Below are 6,069 nucleotides of genomic sequence, written 5' to 3' on the forward strand. Positions count from 1 at the left end.
GCACTGTTGTCGATTTAAACACCTACACGTCTTGCTACTATTGGTGAAGTGCCTACTCAATTTTATCCTCATTACCAGGGGCCTGTTGCACAAAAGCAGAATTAAGACATCTGGGATAAGTTACTGAGCTGCGCTCAATGAATCCAAAACAAGAGCGTACAGGCTTAATTGGTTGCACAACGAGCAAGCCAGGATGAGCAGACACGGATTCATCAAGCCAGGTGAAACCTATCCTGGATAAGTGCGCGCTCACGGCTCCCTCAAAAAGACCCTGCCACCGATCACAGATTCACTGATTCACCATGGCAACTAGACATAACTAGAGCGGCTTCATTGCTTCTTCTACGGTGTAAAGTAGGTAGCGATAGCCTTTTCACAACAGCAACAAACAGCAACACCTCTGTTTAGGAGAATATTGCAACTAGTGCAGCGACCACCGCGCGCAAAATGGTTAGAGATGGAGTTAAGTCATTTAGAGACGAGTGACCGTCGCAGGAAGTGCATCATAACAAAGGGACGCCAGACCCTCTTGTAACAGCTGTTTTACTCGGTGATACTGCAAACTCGTAAAATTAGTTAGAACATAAGGCAGAAAAACGACAAGTTTCCTCATGCTGCTTCCTTATGTTGGAATGTGCAAAAATGTACAAACAATCAAGAGGATGCCTTCTTGTATGTGATTTCTGCAACAGTGATACTGCAAACGTGTTGATAGCCTATTGTTGATTTTATGCTGTAGTGTAAAGCATGTCACACAGTAGCCTAGCCTACAGAAAACACTTAATTGATGTGATATAATGATAACTTGTTAAATGTATGCCTACAATGGTTTATTAAACATAGTCATTTATTTCGTCAGTCATCTTCATGTTAATGAATAGGAAGGACAGACGTGCGCAACCAAGAGGCAGAAAGCACCATAGAACAGCATAGAGCAATGCAAAAGAGCAAAAGAATAAAATGAGTTTTTGTGCTGAAAACTGCACCAATTCGAAATCACGATGGTTAGAGAATGTTAAATATGTTCAATATCCCTAACGGAATGCATGTCTTCGCCAAAAATGACAAAATACGATGTTATATTAATAATGCAAATGAACGGCAAACTTTGAAATATAGTCTGAAATGAGATGTTATCATTGAGACAATAGTGGTATACAATAAAATCCGATTGTAGCTTACAGCAGCTGACTATTTAGGTTAAGTTTATAATGTTGTGGACGGCCACCAAGCGTCTTCTGCCTCACGGCTGCGCGCGCATCTAGTTTTGTTGGTAAACGGGAAACCCGTGTATATCTGGCGTGAGTCCCTATGCGTGAGTCACGAGCTCCTCCCAGCTGACTCTGGCAGATCACGTGGACAGTCACGATCGGTTATAAATAAAAATGTGAATTACGAATAATAATAAAAAGCTTCTACCTAATGTGACTATTTTTTTTTATATAAACTGTAAAATCCCGCTGTATTCTCCATAAAGAGTAAAGTAAATTATGTACTTATTTCTGGAATTGACGTCACTTCCTGGACTCAACTGAGGCTGTTGATAATGCGCTCTTAAAATAACATAAACAACTCGCCATGGATTTCTGACCAGGTTTCTCTTGGTCAGTGGCGTAAAGATTTTTAGAGGGTGTCAGATAGCAATTTTTTGATAATGCGCCAGACCACACCTTCTGCCACACCCCTGGGCACAAGGTTTAATAAAAGTGGAGCGCATGACGCAAAATCCGCCACTGACTGCGTGTAAAATAAGAATAAGCTTTGCGACGAGCTTTGCGCCGTGTTTCAGATTGTTAAATTTGAGCCCTCTGTGTCCTTGGCCACCAGTTGGTTCCCATATACTTGTTCCCATATACTCCCTGATATGTCAAACATGGGACTACGCATATACAGCCCATATACTGCCAGATACAGCTAATTTTGCAGGCATTTATGTGTATGCCTTTATTTGCTTTTCGATAGGCTTTATGCCTTTATTTTTTAAATTAATCATGTGATTTATATATGGTGATTTATGTAATGGTTTTAAATGTGAGATAGTACATAACCATCACTGAGCTTATTGTGCATCTTTAACTTAAATAATATTTCACATTAATTTTACATACACTTAATTACATTATTTACTTACACCTGCTAAATCCCAATGACTTATTTTACTTTACCATGAAAATTCATATACTGTACGACAGGCAATAAAATTTGTTACATGGCCTTTATTGTATTTATCAATCAATATTCAAATCAACATGGCTTTCTCGCCTGCAGTAGGGGGCTTACGCAGTGACACTCGCCCCCTTTCAATGACCTGCCTCGAGTGAGAACAGAGACTTCTGCTTGACCAGTGGTTTAAACAGTCCATGGTCTGGGCGTGCAATGTCCTTTAAAACATTTTGGGCCCTTGTCCGTACTCTTCTGGTATAGATGGTAGGGAGAGGTGCTCTGATGGTCCCTTTGGCAGTAAAAGTCAGGTGTCTGTAAAAAGAGAAAGAAAGTATATGTTACAATTGACCCTGTCCGTGAATATAATTAACTCAGCTTGTGTGACAAATAAAAGCAAACCCACAATAGCAGCCTAGACGTCAGGTGCAATAGTTAGAAGTAATGGAGATATGTATTACAGTTGTGCTCATAAGTTTATATAACCTTAGCATACACATACATTTAAAAAGCATCTGATCTTAATGCCTTAATAAAAAAAAAGAGAAAATCCAACCTTTAAGGAACACTTATTTATTTACGATACATTATTCATTCACAAAGAAAATTTCTGTCATTAAAGGTTGGATTTTTCCTAATTTTTTTAATTAAGGCATTAAGATCAATTTCCAAAAGTATCATACCTATCAAAAAGTGATAGGTATGATACTTTCCATACCAAAATTTCCAAAAGTATCATACCTAATTGCATCACTGTCTGCAGAAGCTCTTTCCTTCTTGCTTCAACCACCTTTCTGATGCATAGATCCTCCCCCATCTGACGTGCAGTGCCAGCCTCTGGCTCCAGGCTGGGACTTGCTGGATGGCACCTAAAAAAAAATAAAACATCAATTGCTATACATTATGTTATTGTTGATTAACATAAAAATCAAACATTAAAAAATAAGTTGGTAAGTCAATCAGGTATTCAAACAAAAATGATAATTACCTTATGAAGGCATCCTTGCCACCATCACCATCAATGTTAATTATTGGCATCAGTTTATTTGTCAGGGTTTCAGTTTCTGTAAATAGAAAATAAGATTTAACTAAATTATGATTATGCTCAGTTTGGCATATATTCAACACATTATTTACATTACCACCAACATAATGGTAAACATGGCTAAACTTCAAAATTCAAGACTATTATTAAAAACGACAATAATGATGATTAGTTCCTGTATTAATGCATTACATTGCACATTTGTCAAACAAATTAGAGTGTGCACAGTGACATAGCCCTCATTCAAAACACACAAACACTTACAGCATGTTGAGGGCAGCAGCCATGGCTTCCAGACATAGTCAAGTAGCATGTAGTAGTAGCAGGACAGACCGACTTTGCCCTGGTCTGTTGATGGTGCCCACTACAGTCATAACAACAGACACATGAAAAAATTGGATAAACTAAACACAGCAACAGACACAAATACATGCACACACATTATAATGTTATTTGCTATTCTACGTGTGTGTGTCTGTCTGTCTGTCTCTACCTGGTGAGTGAACTCTCTTGCGGGATTGAAACTTCTTTTCTATGGAAGTGGCACACATTTGGAATATTCCAGAATGCACTCAGTGTTCTCAGGGAAGCAGTCCTCAGAACTCACTGCCTGCAAACAGAGAACAGAGGGAAATTAAGATTAATAAATTGCAAAATAAGCTTACACATAACGTGAAAAGACTATCACTGAAGCACTAATGCCCTCACATGCATCTTAAATAAACACATGCCTTGGCACAAGTCAGGTACAACCAAATAAGGGCTATGGATGGCTTAATATAACACTATACCTTACCCTTCACAAACTAAAGATCCCTTCACTTGTCAGCATCATATTGAGGTATGTCAACCCCCTGTTCACGTTAGCCTGCATAGTCATTAGCAGCCACTATAAATGTAGCTTCTAGAAGTTATATCGTAACTCCCCCTATTTCCACCGGTCCCGTATTTCCACCGTCTTGCGTGTATGTGTCACTTAATATCCATTTCTATACAAACCAAGACAGCGGACTCCTATAGAAACGCAACCACGCACAACATAGGTGTATCTAAATTAGCTATGTACCAAAAATGACATTTTACCGTGACTCGAGGAGCTGTAAACAGTGTTGTAAGGCTGCGTGTACACAACCGCTTGGAGCTCCAGTGGAATTTTAATTTCACGACGAGAATTCTCGGTCTAACCGTCCATGTGCCGTTGAAACGGTGTAAATAGGCGACCCATCAGGCCAGCACTATAACTCCGAGCGTGGTAAACAAAATCGGATATTTCAGGCAGTAAATGCTCCCGTTAAGAACCAAACCAGATTTTGTTCAAATCTACACAACTATGGCTACTGAAAAATGTAAGGTTCATTTAGCAAATGTTATTTTGAAGTGTTAAAAAACATCGTTGTTTTAGAATTTCTGAACAAAAGTGGTGATAATTGGGGGTGTTACGATAGCTAGGTTAGCTAACCTACTCGTACCTGATAGCCTTGGCCATTTCATTCAAACTAAAATTTTACATCCATAACGAAATCTCAGACAGACTTATTGTTGAATATGATATTACTACCATTCCAGATATTCCACACAATGGTAAAGTTAGTTATTGGAAAAGTTAACATTAACAGCTAGCAGCTAGCTTCTAACGTTAGTGATGTTAGCTCGCAAGCTAGCAAACATTAGCTGATTCTAACATGACGGTTAACAAACGGTTTTGGTTAACATTAATGCTAAAAACAGTATTTTCCTAATTAATTCCAGTTTTCAATTGGCATACAAAAGTACTGTAGTTCTTACCTTGGATATGATGACGGCAGAGTTTGTACAGCTTGCAGTCAGATGCATGACAGAAAAGTGACGGTTGAAGTCACCACCAAGGAGTTCGTTGAAAAGTCAGTCAGGGGTGGGGGATGGGTATGCTGTGTGTGCGCATGCGCTTATCGAGAGGCAAAGCATAAGAAATCGTGGAAATTATTAGGCCTGCATATTTTAGTTACATTAAAATGACTACCAAACTGATTTTGTAGAAGTGTCAAAACATAGTAGCCAAGTGGGCTATTACTACTATTCTGATTATTAACATTATTGGTTCTCATATAGTTTGACGTCAATTTCATTTGAAGCCTTGTTCCTTAATTAAATCAACATTGGTTTATCAGTCACCCACGTTTTATAGACAAGTTACAACATGATTGATCCATTGTGTTGGCCCACAAGGAAGCTTGTAATGTTAAAATAGTATGAAATTATAGATGCTCAACTTTAACAAGTTTAATAAGCCTTTCGTATGTGTTATGGTTTGTAGCATATAGTATGTATTTATTTTCATTATAGGCTATTGATTGAATTGTTGTTTATTATTGCTATTCTTCTTAATGTAGGCCTACTTCAAATTGTTTAGGCTACTGTTAAATTTAACTTTGTATTGTTGTTATGTGGCAACTCCAGCTGAACCGAATTCGTTTTGGCAGACAGCATTGGGGACAAGGGGAAAGCAGATAATTTAAAATGTGGACTTTATTCCTCCAACAGATCTCATGCATATTATACATAAAAAGTAGGCTAGACCTACAGACTATAGCAACTATAAAATCTCAAAGATATCATTGAAATTGAACCATAACCAAAATAATTAGGTAAGTAGGCTAGCCTTGACCTGAAAAAGGTAGTCTTTATACTGTAAATAGTCTATTTTTGAATGTCCCGAAATTAGATAGAAATCAAACAGCAAATAGCCTATCAGTGATGTTTTATGGTACGTTTTGGGCGTAGGGCACGCGTGACTTAATTAGGCAGATCTTGGGCCTAGGCTATCTAATATGATAGCCTAAGCCTATCCAAGGGTGGAGACCTACCCAAAGATATCCAGAAATGGT

The 6,069-nt window shown here is 38.2% G+C and overlaps 1 long non-coding RNA gene across 1 annotated transcript; it reads right to left on the bottom strand.

The window, feature by feature from the left end:
• Positions 1 to 2,201: 2,201 nt before the first annotated feature.
• Positions 2,202 to 5,413, bottom strand: LOC121704867. Its single transcript, XR_006030669.1, has 6 exons — positions 4,991 to 5,413; positions 3,699 to 3,815; positions 3,470 to 3,569; positions 3,149 to 3,224; positions 2,902 to 3,029; positions 2,202 to 2,475 (listed from the first exon to the last, which is right to left on the bottom strand). It is a non-coding gene; the product is annotated as an uncharacterized LOC121704867 (long non-coding RNA).
• Between the last annotated feature and the right edge of the window lie 656 nt (positions 5,414 to 6,069).

The sequence above is a fragment of the Alosa sapidissima genome, chromosome 3, assembly GCF_018492685.1.
Source record: "Alosa sapidissima isolate fAloSap1 chromosome 3, fAloSap1.pri, whole genome shotgun sequence".
In the NCBI taxonomy this organism is placed as follows: domain Eukaryota; kingdom Metazoa; phylum Chordata; class Actinopteri; order Clupeiformes; family Clupeidae; genus Alosa; species Alosa sapidissima.